We start from the raw sequence: 17,656 nt of genomic DNA, 5'->3' as shown, positions 1-17,656 counted from the left end.
CATTATCAAGTGTCCATAAAGCGATTCAGGCAACTTGGAAGTGGCACCTGCTAAGCGCATTTTTAACAAGCATCTTAGATGATCCTGAAGCACACAACAGTGTTAAAACCACTGACTCAAGCTGTGCCTACATCAGACCCGATTCCAGCCTTAGCTGCCTCCCATTTGGTCTTTGGGAGCTGGAAGATACCACAAAAGAACTGTTAGAAGGAAGCCCAGGAAAGGTAACATTTGAGGCACACTGGAAGTGTATTACACATGCTCTTGAATTTTTATTTTATAAAGCACAGAAATTATCTGAGGGGATTATTTTTTAAAAACAAGGTAATGGAACGTACCCCTGACATGATGAATCTGCATGCTTGCTGTGGGAGAGTCATAAATACTTTTCAAAAGCTCTGTGATCAATTCTAATGCATGTTTGTGAATCACTGGTGTTGAGCTAGCTGAAAGCCCCTTTCCGTTTCTCATCTCCAGTTTTAGAGCTTCCAGCAATAGAAAAATATTGTGTTTTTCTATACCTGGAGTTGCTATTGTCACCGGGTTCTCAGGCAAGCCATTTAACATATCAAAACTTCAGTCTTCTCAAAGGAGACAGACTAATACAGATACCCTAATAAAATGTTATCCCCTTTCCAGTCATCTAATTAGCCACAAATTTTTGTTTGCAGGTGTGGCAGTAGACAATATTTTGATAATAATCAAGGCTTTTCTTTCTCACATTTTCTTGATAATCTGAGATCCCTCACCCACTGAGTCACTGGTATTAATAATTATAAGAGGCAGAGTAAGGCTAATCCAGCTGAGAATAAAGAAACCGAGTTTCTGAGTAGATATTTTAAACTGGCAGAATACACAAGTTATGAAAACCTGGCACTCTAGTAAACTCAGCCTTGAAGGAAGCAGACCTAGAGTTTATGCTGTATGTATTCTACTCAAAGGATTGTAGAAGGATGTGAGAAAAGAAAAAGAAATAATTGATAGACATAAGAAAGTTAAAAGGTGGAAGTTAAAATTTTTCTTTTCTTTAGGAAAAGAAAAAGAAATAATTGAAAGACATGATTAGTTCAGTTCAGTTCAGTTCAGTCGCTCAGTCGTGTCCAACTCTTTGCTACCCCATGAATCGCAGCACGCCAGGCCTCCCTATCCATCACCAACTCCCGGAGTTCACTCAGACTCACGTCCATCGAGTCAGTAATGCCATCCAGCCTTCTCATCCTCTGTCGTCCCCTTCTCCTCCTGCCCCCAATCCCTCCCAGCATCAGAGTCTTTTCCAATGAGTCAACTCTTCACATGAGGTGGCCAAAGGACTGGAGTTTCAGCTTCAGCATCATTCCCTCCAAAGAAATCCCAGGGCTGATCTCCTTCTGAATGGACCTGTTGGATCTCCTTGCAGTCCAAGGGACTCTCAAGAGTCTTCTCCAACACCACAGTTCAAAAGCATCAATTCTTTGGCACTCAGCTTTCTTCACATGATAGATATGATTAAGGAAGTTAAAATGTGGATTAAATGTCCCCAGGCTGTTTCCTAGGGTTTAGGATTAGTGGGATCCAAACCTAAGAGGCATTAGAGAAAGGTCCTTGGAAAAATCCCATGGCTACTTTGGCACTTCAGCTTAGAGTAGTTATGATTGTATGTTCTCAATGTGGTGGCTGGGGAGAATCCAAAAGTGGTTTACACGTTTCAGAGTGGCAACTTGGTTAGACCCCAAAATGAAGAAAAAATAAACACACATACTGATCTGTAATAAACTGAGCAACACAGAACAGAGGGGCATGGACGTCTGAGTCACAGAGGCAGTGGATAGATGTCAACTAGTAATACCACTTAAGATTATTCACTTCAGTCAAAGTCAGTGTTTAGTTGGTTCCAGTGTTAAGTTACATATAATAAATAACATGTATCCCCTAAAAGTGAGCCTATTTATAAAGCCTCTTGGAACACAGATGACCTCTAAGGCAAATAAAAGGAAAGGAGAAACAAGAATTTCCTGAACTAGGAGAGTGCTACCCTAAAAGAAGTTGAGTTTCAACCCAGAATTTACCTGACAGAATGTGGTCCACCAGAGAAGGAATAGCAAACCACTTCAGTATTCTTGCCTTGAGAACCCCGTGAACAGTATGAAAAGGCAAAAAGATAGGACACTGAAAGATGAACTCCCCAGGTCGGTAGGTGCCCAATATGCTACAGGAGATCAGTGGAGAAATAACTCCAGAAAGAATGAAGGGATGGAGCCAAAGCCAAAACAACACCCAGTTGTGGATGTGACGGGTGATAGAAGCAAGGTCCAATGCTGTAAAGACCAATATTGCATAGGAACCTGGAATGTTAGGTCCATGAATCAAGGCAAATTGGAAGTGGTCAAACAGGAGATGACAAGAGTGAACATCGAAATTCTAGGAATCAGCAGACTAAGATGGACTGGAATGGGTGAATTTAACTCAGATGACCATTATATCTACTACTGTGGGCAGGAATCCCTTAGAAGAAATGGAGTAGCCATCATAGTCAACAAAAGAGTCTGAAATGCAGTACTTGGATGCAATCTCAAAAACAACAGAATGATCTCTGTTTGTTTCCAAGGCAAACCATTCAATATCACGGTAATCCAAGTCTATGCCCCGACCAGTAACGTTGAAGAAGCTGAAGTTGAACAGTTCTATGAAGACCTACAAGACCTTCTAGAACTAACACCCAAAAAAGATGTGCTTTTCATTATAGGGGACTGGAATGCAAAAGTAGGAAGTCAAGAAACACTTGGAGCAATGGGTAAATTTGTCCATGGAGTAGAGAATGAAGCAGGGCAAAGGCTAGTAGAGTTCTGCCAAGAGAATGAACTGGTCATAGCAAACACCCTCTTCCAACAACACAACAGACGACTCTACACATGGACATCACCAGATGGTCGACACTGAAATCAGACTGATTATATTCTCTGCAGCCAAAGACGGAGAAGCTCTATACACTGAGCAAAAACAAGACAGGGAGCTGACTGTGGTTCACCTTATGAACACCTTATTGCCAAATTCAGACTGAAATTGAAGAAAGTGGAGAAAACCACTAGACCATTCAGGTATGACCTAAATCAAATCCCTTATGACTATACAGTGCAAGTGAGAAATAGATTTAAGGGACTAGATCTGGTAGACAGAGTGCCTGATGAACTATGGATGGAGGTTCGTGACATTGTACAGGAGACAGGGATCAAGACCATCCCCATGGAAAAGAAATGCAAAAAAGCAAAATCGCTGTCTGGGGAGACCTTACAAATAGCTGTGAAAAGAAGGGAAGCAAAAAGCAAAGGAGAAAAGGAAAGATATACCCATTCGAATGCAGAGTTCCAAAGAATAGTAAGGAGATAAGAAAGCCTTCCTTAGCGATCAATGCAAAGAAATAGAGGAAAACAACAGAATGGGAAAGACTAGAGATCTCTTTAAGAAACTTAGAGATACTAAGGGAACATTTTATGCAAAGATGGGCTCAATAAAGGACAGAAATGGTAGGGACCTAACAGAAGCAGAAGATACTAAGAAGAGGTGGCAAGAATACACAGAAGATCTGTACAAAAAAGATCTTCACGACCAAGATAATCACGATGGTGTGATCACTGACCTAGAGGCAGACATCCTGGAATGTGAAGTCAAGTGGGCCTTAGAAAGCATCACTATGAACAAAGCTAGTGGAGATGATGGAATTCCAGTTGAGCTATTTCAAATCCTGAAAGATGATGTTGTGAAAGTGCTGACTCAATATGCCAGCAAATTGGGAAAACTCAGCAGTGGCCACAGGACTGGAAAAGGTCAGTTTTCCTTCCAATCCCAAAGAAAGGCAATGCCAAAGAATGTTCAAACTACTGCACAATTGCACTCATCTCACACGCTACTAAAATAATGCTTAAAATTCTCCAAGCCAGGCTTCAGCAATATATGAACCGTGAACTTCCAGATGTTCAAGTTGGTTTTAGAAAAGGCAGAGGAACCGGAGATCAAATTGCCAACATCCGATGGGTCATCAAAAAAGCAGGAGAGTTCCAGAAAAACATCTATTTCTGCTTTATTGACTATGCCAAAGCCTTTGACTGTGTGGATCACAATAAACTGTGGAAAATTCTGAAAGAGATGGGAATACCAGACCACCTGACCTGCCTCTTGAGAAACCTATATGCAGGTCAGGAAACAACAGTTAGAACTGGACATGCGACAACAGATTGGTTCCAAATAGGAAAAGAAGTACATCAGGGCTGTATATTGTCACCCTACTTATTTAACTTACATGCAGAGTACATCATGAGAAACTCTGGGCTGGAAGAAGCACAAGCTGGAATTAAGATTGCCAGGAGAAATATCAATAACCTCAGATATGCAGATGACACCATCCTTATGGCAGAAAGTGAATAAGAACTAAAGAGCCTCTTGATGAAAGTGAAAGTGGAGAGTGAAAATGTTGGCTTAAAGCTCAACATTCAGAAAACAAAGATCATGGTATCTGGTCCCATCACTTCATGGGAAATAGATGGGGAAACAGTGGAAACAGTGTCAGACTTTATTTTTCTGGGCTCCAAGATTATTGCTGATGGTGATTGCAGCCATGAAATTAAAAGACACTTACTCCTTGGAAGGAAAGTTATGACCAACCTAGACAGCATATTCAAAAGAATTGATGCTTTTGAACTGTGGTGTTGGAGAAGACTTTTGAGAGTCCTTTGGACTGCAAGGAAATCCAACGAGTCCATCCTAAAGGAGATCAGTCCTGGGTGTTCATTGGAAGGACTGATGTTGAAGCTGAAAGATTGATGTTGATGCTGGGAAAGATTGAGGGCAGGAGGAGAAGGGGACGACAGAGGATGAGATGATTGGATGGTATCACCAACTCGATGGACGTGGGTTTGGGTGGACTCTGGGAGTTGGTGATGGACAGGGAGGCCTGGCGTGCTGCGGGTTCATGGGGTCGCAAAGAATTGGACACGACTGAGTGACTGAACTGAAAGAATATATTTTTACAACAGAGCTGAAATGGAAGCTCTAAACTAATTTAATTCAGGCAAAAAGATAAAGATGTATTAGCCCTTTTGTGGTTAGTGACTATACCTAAGATGACTTTGCTTTCTTGATTAAAGAAAATTATTAATTATTAAATATTTCTACTTTGATGAATATTTTAAGCTTCTGTCCAGAATTTGGTATTCCCATTAATGACTATTTTATGCAAAACAGCTCATACAGTATAACTTTTTTGTTTATAACTCCTTTCTATTTCCTGCATAACTTTAAATACAAATGTATAAAACAGCAATTATACATCTATATCAATGTGCACACAATGCATAAAGATGTAATATTTGACAATGATAACAAAGGTGGGAGGAACTATACAAATGAATGAAAGTCATTCAGTCATATCCGACTCTTTGAGACATGGGATTCTCCAGGCCAGAATACTGGAGTGGGTAGCTTTTCCCTTCTCCAGGGGATCTTCCCAGGGATCGAATCCAGGTCTCTTGCATTGCAGGCAGATTCTTTACCAGCTGAGCCATAAGGGAAGCCCAATAATACTAGAGTGGGTAGCCTATCCTTTCTCCAGCAGATCTTCCTGACCCAAGAATCAAACCAGGGTCTCCTCCATTGCAAGCAGATTCTTTACCAACTGAGCTATATAGAGGACCAGAGTTTACACATGCTATTGAAGCTAAGTTGGTATTTATTTTAAGTAGACTGTTATAAATCTTCTATGTTCATTGCAACTCGTATGGTAACAATAAGAAAATATTTTATAAATATACACAAAAGGAAATGAGAGAAGAACCAAAGTGGTGCCCTTCAAAACTTAAACATAAAGGAAAGTATAGATGAAGAAAATGAGGGGAAAAGGCAATAAAAAATCCAAAAAGTAGTAGCAAAATGGCACAAGTATATCCTTCCTCATCAAAAATTACATGTATGTGGGTTAAAACCCAAAAGCAATAAGGAGATTTGCACAATAGACTTTTCTAAATCCCATAGTCCAACTATTAATATATGTTCTCTATAAGAGACTCACTTTGGATCCAAAGACACAAATAGCTTGAAATTGAAAGGATGGAATAAGATGTTACATATGAATAATAACCAAAAGTGAGTGGAGTGGCTATACTAATATTAGACAAAATAGACCTAAATTGCTTAAAAAAAACTTACAGGGGATGAAAGGATTTTATATTGTAACAAATGGATCAATTCATGAATCAAAGCTGAAGAAATTATTGAAGATCTAAAGAAACTGAAGATATTATATGTTCAGGATTTAGAAAACTTAATGCCAAAAGTAATCTAGAAATTCAATGTCCTTAAAAGAAACATTCCTTTTTGCTTGTTTGTTTGTTTGCAGAAATGGAAAAGTCAAACCTCAAACTCATGAAATTACATGGGGCTCCAAACAGCCAAAACAATTTTGAAAAAAAAATTAGAGGATTCAAACTTCTTGATTTCAAAACTAGGTGAAAAACTACAGTAATTCTAACAGTGTGCTACTGGCATAAAGACCAAAGGAACAGAATTGCGAGTCCAGAAAAAAACTAGATGTCTAAAGTCAATTGATTTCTTATAATGATGCCAAGACTACCTGCCTTAGTCTGCTAGGGCTGCATAACAAAATATCACAGACTACGTGGTTTAAAAAACAGACCATTTGTCCAAAGATCAATGTGCCATCAGGACTGGGGTTTCCTGAGGTCACTTTCCTTGGCTTACAGATGGCTGTCTTCTTGCTGTGCCCTCGCATAGTCTTTTGTGTACATGTATTCCTGGTGTCCTTTTTTTCCTTTTATAAAGATACCAGATATATTGGATTAGGGTTTCACATTTATGACTTCATTTAACCTCACCTCTCTTTAAAGGTCTATCTCCAAATACAATCACAGTGGGAGTTAGGGCTTAAACACATGAATTGTGGGGGAATACAATTCATTTTATAACACTGTCCAAAGTAGAAAAATTATTCTTTCAACAAATGGTGCTGGGATAATTGAATATCCTATATGAAAGTGAAATTGGACCCTGACTTCATCTCATATACAAAACTTAACTCAAAACAGACAAAGGATTAAATGAAAAAGATAAAATTATAAAGTCAGTACAAGGAAATACAAAAATAAATTTCATATCTTGGGTTTACCGATGTATTCTTGGATAAGATATCAAATGTATAACCAACAAAATAGATAAACTGGACTTCATCAAAATTAAAAACTTACATATCAAGGAAGCAAAAATACAATCTACAGAATGGAAGAGAATATTTGCAAATTATTTATCTGATAAAAATTTAGCATTCAAAATATATAAAGAATCCTTACAACAACAAAAAGTCAAACAATCTAATTTTAAAAACAGCTGAAAGATTTGAATAGATATTTCTCTGGAGATGATATACAAATGGGTGAGCACATGAAAAGATGCTCAACATTTTTAGTCATTGCTGCTGCTAAGTCACTTCAGTTGTGTCCGACTCTGTGCGACCCCAAAGACGTCAGCCCCACCAGGCTCTCCCACCCCTGGGATTCTCCAGGCAAGAACACTGGAGTGGCTTGCCATTTCCTTCTCCAACGCATGAAAGTGACAAGTGAAAGTGAAGTCGCTCAGTTGTGTCCGACTCTTAGCAACCCCATGGACTGCAGCCTACCAGGCTCCTCCATCCATGGGATTTTCCAGGCAAGAGTACTGGAGTGGGGTGCCATTGCCTTCTCCATTTTAGTCATTACAGAAATGCAAATCAAACAATAATGAGGTGCAACTTCACATCCACTAGGATGGCTGTAATCAATAAAACAGAAAATAACAAGCATTGGCTAGTATGAAGAGACACTGGAATCACTGTGCATTGCTAGTTAGAATGTAAAATGATTCAGCCATTATGGAAAACAGGTCTTCAAAAAAAGTAAAACATAGAACCTCCACCCACTCAACAATTCTACTCCTAAATATGTATATAACCAAGAGAATTCAGAGCAAATACTCAAACATATGCATGCAATTACATGTCCATAACAGCTCTCTTCTCAATAACCATATACAAAAACAGCCCAAATGTATATCAAGGGATAAATGGATTAATACATATACATATAATGGAATACTATTCAGCCATAAAAAGGAATGAAGTACTGATACATGCTATTAACACAGATGAACCTCAAAAGCATTACAATTATGCTAAATGAAAGAAGTCAGACACAAAAGGTCACATATTGTATGATTTTATTTACATGAAAAATTCCGAATAGGTATATTCATAGAGAAAAAGAGCTCATTGGTGTTTGCCAGGGGCTGGCAAAAGACAGGAATGGTAAGCAACTGCTGAATGGCTACAGTTTCCTTTGGGGATGATTAAAATGTTTTGGAAATAAATGGAGATGGTGGTTGCACAACTTTGTGAACGTATTAAATATCACTTAAAATCATAAAATCGTTCACTTTAACATGATTAATTTTATGTTATGTAAATATCACTTCTATAATAATGAAAAATCTTTGGAATTTCAGACAAATCCCCACTTATATTACCTCAATTAACACCATCATAACATTTGGTGTGCACAGACACAACTTATGCTCCCAGTTAAACACAAATTTTACTATTTTCCAATTTGCAGAGCAAATGATACATAAATTGAACATTTATAGTGAATTCAGCAATTTCTGGATTTTTGTCAGCATTATTCAGGAAATAAATTCTGGATTTTCATCTTTGCCACTTGTTTTCCTCTGGGCTACATAGGGGGATGACAGAGGACAAGATGGTTGGATGGCATCACCGACTCAATGGACATGAGTTTGAGCAAGCTCCAGGAGATGGTGAAGGACAGGGAAGCCTGGCACACTGCAGGCCATGGGATTGCAAAGAGTTGGACATGACTGAGCGACTGAACAACAATAACATATACTGTGGTTGGTGGAGTATTTTATTAGTATATTGCCACATTACAGTTTGTGTTTGGTCCACAGCCACCTTCCGCTCTCTGGCCTCTGCTGAGATGCCTCAATCCCATCTTGTTGATGGCTCTCTGATGCCAGATCTATGTCATCCTCTTTATGTAAACACTGAGTCCCTTCAAATCCACTGCTGCTGCTGCTGCTGCTAAGTCACTTCAGTCGTGTCCAACTCTGTGCAACCCCATAGAAGGCAGCCCACCAGGCTCCCCCGTCCCTGAGATTCCCCAGGCAAGAACACTGGAGTGGCTTGCCATTTCCTTCTTCAATGCATGACAGTGAAAAGTGAAAGTGAAGTCACTCAGTTGTGTCCGACTCTTAGCGACCCCATGGACTGTAGCCTACCAGGCTGCTCCACCTATGGTATTTTCCAGGCAAGAGTACTGGAGTGGGGTGCCATTGCCTTCTCCTCAAATCTACTGAGACTTCCTCAAATTGTCTCCTTTCAGAGACACTAGGAAAATCTGTCTCATTCCCAGAGAGCCAACTATACTGCAAGAAATTTGGGGATGCAAGCAACTTGGGACAGTCATAATTGCTTTACAATCACACCTTTCCTGTGGCCATTTCTACTATGAGGCTGTAGATGTTGGCATGTTGCACTCTTGGAATTCCAAATGAGAAGTGGTCAATAAGTCATGTCTGATCTTATTTCATCATACATTGGCTCCATCTAGCAGCATCCATCCCTTTCTCCAAAACGTGTACCAATGCCTTTCTCTCCTCTCCCAGTTCTCCCTTCCCTCCCACTGAGCTGCACTTCTAGGGTAGAAAAGACCAATGCTTTCATAGTTATGGGTTCTCTGCAAAAGTGTTATTTGGTACTTTGGGTCCTACCTCTCAGGTGTTCAAACAGAGCTTTTGGAAGTCAATAAACATTTTCTTTTCTCAAGCAGCTCAACTCTTATACTCAAAAACTTTGGACCTCAAGAATACTGTTAGAATTCTAAAATTCATTGGAAATGGAGTTAATTTTTTTGTTCTGTGCCAAAATGCTACATTTGTTGAATTTTAATTTCTAGTTAAGGTGGGATAAATTATTTAGATGAATTCTATTGCTAAAAGTAATTTAAAACACTTGATAAAATTTATGAGCCATCACTTAAAATATACCAAGGAGCAGGTAAGACCATGGAAAACTCCAGGGCCAAGGTTGTACTATAAAGTGAGAAGCTTAGCAGAGAAGAAGACAATTGGTCTCACCTCCCTTCCCCTCGATCATGAGAGGCTTTGTGCTTACTTTATTTTGGGAGTTAGATTCTTGGGCTTGAGTAGGAATGATGGAAACAGGGAAGGAGGATGGAAACAGAGAAGCCAAGACTCAAGGTGTACCAAGGAGGAGAGTCTGTGATCAAAAAAGGGCTACATCCTTAGTACTAGAGAAAAGCAGAACTAACTTTTACACAGAGGGTGCAGGAAGGTTATCTTGGTGTTGAGAGAAAAAAACAAAATCAATTACATATTCCACAGATTTGTTGTTGTCTAGTCACCAAGTCATGTCTAACTTTGTGACCTCATGGACTGTAGCCCACCAGGCTTCTCTGTCCTTGGGATTTCCCAGGCAAGACCACTGGAATGGGTTGCCTGTTTCCTTCTCCAGGGGATCTTCCCTACCCAGGGATTGAAACCATGTCTCCTGTAGGAGACATGCCCTGGCAGCGGGTTCTTAACCACTAGCCACCAGGGAAGCCCTACCATAGATCTACTAAGGCCAAAAAGCATTACAGGAGATAGAGAACTCAAAAAAGCTGAAGGAGGGACTTCCCTGGTGGTTCACTGGCTAACACTTTGTGCTCCCAATGCAAGGCGCTCAGGGTTCAATCCCTGATCAGGGAACTAGATGCTGCAACTTAGAGTTCACATGGCACAACAAAAGATCCCACATATCACAAAAGATAGAAGATCCTGCGTGGCTCAACTAAGACCCAGTGCAGTCAAATAATTTAAATAAATAAATGAAAACTTTAAAAAGCACAATGACTCATTTCATCAGTAAGATAAAACAGCAGGGGACTTCCCTAGTGGCTCAGTGATAAAGAATCTACCTGTGTGTATGATAAAGAATCCCCTGCCAGTGCAGGGTACACAGGTCCCTGATCCAGGGAGATCCCACAGGTCTGGGAGCAACTAAGCCCTTGCACCTTGAATCTCTAGAGCCCACGAGGCACACCTACTGAGCTCACGTGCCCTAGAGCCAGCGCTCCACAGCAAGAGAAGCCACCGCAATGAGAAGCCGCAACCAGAGTAGCCCCTGCTGGCTACAGCTAGAGAAAAGCCCACACAGCAAAGAAGACCCAGCACAACCAAAAATAAATAAATAAAAATCATATATATATATATATTAAAAAACAGCATAAGCTCAAAACACACACAGCCAAAATATACACAATTATAATAAGAAAGGGAGAAACCTCATAGGAGGTTTTTAGCATACTCCTCTTTCGGTAACAATCACACAAAAAAATCAATTGGAATATGGAAGATCTAAACACTATTAACAAACATAGCCTGATGGTTATGTGTGTGTTCATACATAAATCACCCAACAACAGTACAATATAGTTTTCATTAACATGAAGAATATTTACAAACGTTGACCATAAAGTTGTTACTGTAACTTAAATGTTATAGTAACAAAAGGGCAGCAAGTAACAAGCATAATAGACACGATGTTTTCATGTCAGTCTCAGCCTGTCCATAGCAATTATATCAGCTAGAAATGCCTGGGGCGCTCATTTGGGCCCATACTATTTGTGAGAGCCCCACAGGGGTTTCGCCAATGAGGGCCAGTGTCCTGGCTGCGCTGACTCTTGTGGTCCTTATTATGACTGCAAGATGCAACTCGGCAACAGCTATAGGGGAAATTTGAAAAAAAACTAAGCTTATTTACTCACAAGTGCTGGAGAATACGCTGCACGCCTGGGCCACACATTGAAACCGCGGGTAGAGATGCAGAAAGAGCATGTGCGCGCCGTGAAAGACACAGAGAGCATGCGCGAGCAAACGAGCACTTGCAGTCCTGGGTTCCATTTTATTGGGATCTGGTGTGGCGTACTTAGGGTTTCACAGGTTAGCTCTTAATTGGTAAATATAAAACGTCAGAGTGGGAGTTAAAGCGCTGCTGCTGCTGCTGCTAAATCACTTCAGTCGTGTCCGACTCTGTGCGACCCCATAGACAGCAGCCCACCAGGCTCCCCCGTCCCTGGGATTCTCAAAGCAAGAACCCTGGAGTGGGTTGCCATTTCCTTCTCCAATGTGTGAAAGTGAAAAGTGAAAGTGAAGTCGCTGAGTCGTGTCCGACTCTTAGCGACCCCAGGGACTGCAGCCTACCAGGCTTCTCCGTCCATGGGATTTTCCAGGCAAGAGTACTCGAGTGGGTTGCCATTGCCTTCTCCAGAGTTAAAGCGCAGGAAGGTAAAAACAAACGGTCAGTCAAATGGTTAACCAGAGCTTTCTAAAAAGAGGCATTTCATGGCTGGGGCGGGCCTGGCTCTTCACATAATTGTGTGTTTATTCAACATGGATGTCTCTGAAGCAGATGCCTCGACAATCAGCTTAATGTCAGGCACATATACATTACAATCAAGAAAGTTCATTGTCAGGTGCTTACACTACACAATCAGCTTGACTCTTGGTGGTTTTGATTGGTAGGGAAATAGGATGATTACACAAGTATTCACTTTTCAATTTTCTATTAAACTATGTGTTTGTGTTTTATGGATTTTTCTATAATTGCATTACATTTCACAATAAAGTTGATTAAAAAATAAGGACAATCAATACTTTCACTTTCTTCCCAAGTGATACAAGAGGTTTAATGTACTTTAATTTATTCCCATCTCAGCTTGAACATGATTATTGCCACACATTTAATTCTATATATAAATCCACTAGATATTATTAATATTTTAACACAGTCAACGTGCACCTACCTATGTACTTACTATTTTTTGCTTTTACTCCCTTCTTTCATCTCAGACCTTCCCTCTGGAATCTTTTTCCTGTTTTTCTGGAGAGGTGTATCTATAGTCTTAACATTCTGGCAGCTTCTAGTTATTGATGACATGTTTACATTTTGATGATTTATTACACTGTGTATGTATGTTTTAGGTTTTCAATGTGTAATATATTAATATAGTAATTAAATCAGAGAGGGTAAAAAATAATAACCTTAGATTTTACTTCAAATAATTTTTGTAAATGCTAGTTTAAATCTCATCCCATATTTGGCTGAAGAGAACATACATGTTTTTCTGTTATCTCCCTCCTCAGTATGTATTTTGTCACAATAAAATATTTGTTTAATAAATTACAATGCTTTCCTTAGACACCACAATATACAAAGAGAAACAGAACTGATCCAGTCAGTGTGATATATTTTTGAGAGTTGTGGATTTGGAATCTGAAGTTTTATAATTCAGATCTGGACATTACCATTTTTGTAGCTGTCTCAATTTACAAAAATTCTTTATCCTATCTTAATTTCAAATAGGACTTCCCTGGTGGCTCAGACAGTCAAGAATCCGCTTGCAATGTGGGAGACCTGGGTTTGATCCCTGGGTTGGGAAGATCCCCTGGAGGAGGGCATGGCAATCCACTCCAGTATTCTTGCCTGGAAAATCCCCGGAGCCTGGCAGTCTACAGTCCATGGGGTTGCAAAGAGTTGGACACGACTGAGTGACTAAGCACAAATTTAAAATAACTAATATTTATAATTGAGAAAATAGTACCATTTGTGCCCATTTCACAGAAATGTTGAATGGTACTAATGAAACAAAATATGTGAATCTACTTTATAAAATGGTTGAGTAACATGACTTTAAACTAGTATTATTTATGTGGATATGGAGAAGAAAAAATGAAAATTCGGTGTTTTGTGTAAACTGCAAATGAGGATATATTTAGGTATGTGGAAAACAGCATTATGATATAAAGGACACAGTAGGGATTTCTGAGTCAGATATAATAACTTATAATAATTTGCATTTCTGCTCCACTGCCTATTAGCTGTAGAATCTTTTGCAAATTAACTTTTCTCAGTTTCAATTTCCTCATCTGTAGAAAAGAATAATAATATTTCATCAATACCTCATTTACTATGAAGACCCAAGAGGATACTATGTCTACAGCATCTGGGATATAGTAATGCACCACCAATGTTAGTCTTTACAATGAAAATTCGGTTAAAAAAAAACTAGAATGCAATTATGGTGTTAAAGAAAATGGTCTATTCACATAGGATTCTGCCTTGAAAGTCAGAACAAACTGATAAGACTAAATTTCAAAATAATACAATTGTAAACTCCAGGAGTCCTTGGGCATTAAAAAAAAAAAAAGTCCCTTGGGTATACCTGTGGCCTGTTTTGAAATCTGACTAAATGGCTTGGTCCAAGGTTTCTTTGCTCTGGTTTTCTCGGGCTCTTGCTGATTTGACAGCAGACATTTTTTCCCAAGGAGTCAGCCTCTTCTACAGAGAATGCAGAGGGTAGCATAACATCTTCCCAGTTTCACCACAGATTGCACCAGAATCCTTTCCTCACTCCCAGAAGCAGTACCTCGCTGTGGGAATACAAGAAGATGCCAATGGCCTGTAATAACTGAAGAGACAACACAGGAATATTATGGTTCTCAATTCATATGCTAACCCTGAGTAAATGCAAACCTTTGTCTTTCAGGTTCCCTGTTTCAATGAAATGTTGAACTTTTATACATGGTTCAATCATAGAGAATGTAATATTAATATGATGATAATATAACTCAGTGCTTATCAGGCTTGAAGGGGCACATGAATCCTCTTGCAATCTTGTAAAACTGCTGATTTTAATCTGGCAGCTCTGGGGTGCTGTGGTCTTGAATGCATGTGTCCCTCCAAAATTCACATGTTGAAAACTAATCCCCAAGGTGAATGTATTAGGAGTTGGCATTTTGGGGGGAAGTGGGCTGAAATAGTGATGTGAACAAATAACAAATACTACCTCACAGAGTTTTTACCAAGAGGCCACTTTGTTCTCAGGAGGGCTGTGTGCTGGCTCAGGCTGGGGTGGATCAAACGTGAGGAGTCTCGGAAAAGGACAGAGGCCCCACCCACCTCTGTCCTTTTACTTAGCAAGCATTTGATTCCTATTGATCAATTGGAAGAAGCAAGCTGTTCAGGTAATCATTTATGACATTAAAAAGTAGGAACTTGGAAGGCCTGTGTCTGACTTTGTCTTAGGTAAACAAAGGAAGCATCTGTGAGTGTTATGGGGAAGGATGTTCCTTTGTAGAAAACCATTTTCTGAACACAAGGTTGGGGTAAGCAATGCATTTCTTTAACCATCATTGTTTTCCAGGAACACAGGGTTCATATCAAGTTCAACATTGCCAAAACCAAAACCAAGAGGAAAAGTACAGGAATTTCTTTTTTTATTTTTCCTTCTCCCCACTGAGCTACTCAAAGGACGACTGTCAGGGAAGTGGGCTGGCCTGGGAATGAGACCAAGAGGAGATGTGAAACTCAACAGTTTGAGCTGCATGGCTTTCAGTTTGCTGAGACCACAGCGTCCCCTGTACTAGGGAAGAAGAACCCATGTAAAAATTTAGTTTTGTTGAGGGTACCCCATAAAAATCAGGAAATGTGATGGGTGATGTGACCTGGGGCTGAGGTATAGGATTCTTATTGCTGTTAAGTTGCTAAATTGTGTGTGACTCTTTTGTGACCTCATGGACTGTGGCCCACCAGGCTCCTCTGTCCATGGAATTCTCCAGGCAAGAATACTGGAGTGGGTTGGCATGCCCTTCTCCAGAGGATCTTCCTGACCCAGGGATCAAACCCAAGTCTTCTGGTTGGCAGGCAGATTCTTTACCACTAAGCACTGGGGAAGCCCAAAGTTGAGGATGGAAGAGAGCAAATTTGGAGTCTTGGAGTTTAAGGGTCAGAGAGTCAGAGAATATATACGCATGATACCCACTGACCAGGTGTGTGTGTGACGGCTCTGGTAACAGTGACTCATGCACTGAGTGTGTATGTTACTGACCCAGGTCTTTGGACCCTTTAATCAATAGAAATTGTCAAAAGTCCAGGCAAGAAATTCAGGCAAGGCTTAATTGGGACTCATGCTGCAGCACGAGGGAGCGAAGAAACAGGAGACCTTGCTAGCTGGTTGGTAGGGGGCAGGGAACGGGTTCCTTAAATGAGGTGAGGGTAGGGGTGGATCGATGGGTCGGGCAGGAAGCTTATCTTAGGTGGTCTGTCCGCTGGCTTGGTGGTGCTGCATACAGAGATCGTGCACACTACACTGCTTCTGATCTCTGGCACCTCGGAAATGGCAGTTTGTGGCCTTTTTGTATCCTATTGATATAATTGCCTGATCTGCTCATGCGTGCAGTTATTTTTAGTCCCTCATAGTTTCTTCGTGTTCTGTTGCTCGAGGAGACATTTGTCCAGGTGCATGCACTGCAGAAAAGGGTCCTAGGTCCCAACCCATCTCATTTACTGTGTGCTTGCCACCTATAGGGAACTTCATTCACATCTTTGCTTTTTAGTCTCCCAAGAATCCTATTTTTAAAGTATCATTTTACAGATGGGTTGACTGAGGGCCAAAGAGGTTATTGTAACTTGTCGGAAGTTAGGCAGCTAGGCTTCAGATCACTATGATACAGTCTAGATTCGCTGCACTGAAGCGAAGAGTAAATTCATAAATTGGCTTTCAGTTTATTCTTCAAAAAGTAAGGTGATTTTTCAATGTGTTCTGATGATCATATTTTGCTCAATAATGAACAAAAATTGCATTTTTCCACAAATATGTTATAACTCAGTTTCTTCATAAAATAATATTTAGGGAAAAATGAAAAAGAAATCAGCCTCTAACACTAGTGGTCAAAGCTTAATGTTCTCATTTGCTGAAATGTGACACTGAAGTCATGGTCTCACTGTTATATTTGTTAGGCTGTGTTTGCTCTTTAATTATAGTTTATATGTGTCCCAGTTGAACCCTGGCTGGTTTTTGATAAAGAGGATAAAAGGAAATAGCAAGTTCACCAACTGAGATTCTCTTTACCCTTCCGTTCCCAAGGCTAGCCAATTACTAACCTGACAGCCTCTGTCTTGATGCCATTACCTAGGATGAGCCTTACACTCAAAGGGAAAGCCACCCATGTCCCTGATTCAAACTGCAGGATTTTACACTTACTATTATTCACTGTAGGATGTGATTGAAGCAAAATCTAAAAATACCTGGTGTTTGGTTGTCATTTCTTTGATAGGAAATACCCAGGGAGTCTTGGGGAAGATCTTGTTTAGAGATTGAGACAGCCTAGCAGACATTGGAATTTGGAGAACTCTCAGCAGGTGACAGACACCAGCCATGAGCTTGGGTTTCTGATCAGGACACCAGCACTTAGTAAGGGAAAAGCAAGAGTACATATGGCCTCAAGTTTGGGGGGATGGGAAGGACTCGATATTTGTAGGCAATTATTATAGGAAGATATCAGATAAGATCAGATCAGTTGCTCAGTCGTGTCTGACTCTTTGCGACCCCATGAATCGCAGCACGCCAGGCCTCCCTGTCCATCACCAACTCCCGGAGTTCACCCAGACTCATGTCCATCGAGTCAGTGATGCCATCCAGCCATCTCATCCTCTGTCGTCCCCTTCTCCTCCTGCCCCCAATCCCTCCCAGCATCAGAGTCTTTTCCAATGAGTCAACTCTTC

General features: G+C 40.3%; 1 long non-coding RNA gene across 1 annotated transcript in view; it reads right to left on the bottom strand.

Moving 5' to 3' along the window:
* The window catches only part of LOC123331814, a 41,154-nt gene extending 29,015 nt beyond the window's left edge, over positions 1-12,139 (bottom strand). The window contains exon 1 of the long non-coding RNA XR_006548606.2: positions 11,859-12,139. This is a non-coding gene — a long non-coding RNA (uncharacterized LOC123331814). The remainder of the gene's footprint in view (positions 1-11,858) is intronic.
* Positions 12,140-17,656: the final 5,517 nt, after the last annotated feature.

Source organism: Bubalus bubalis, chromosome X (genome assembly GCF_019923935.1).
Source record: "Bubalus bubalis isolate 160015118507 breed Murrah chromosome X, NDDB_SH_1, whole genome shotgun sequence".
NCBI lineage: Eukaryota > Metazoa > Chordata > Mammalia > Artiodactyla > Bovidae > Bubalus > Bubalus bubalis.
This window is presented reverse-complemented; position numbering and strand designations above follow the sequence as displayed.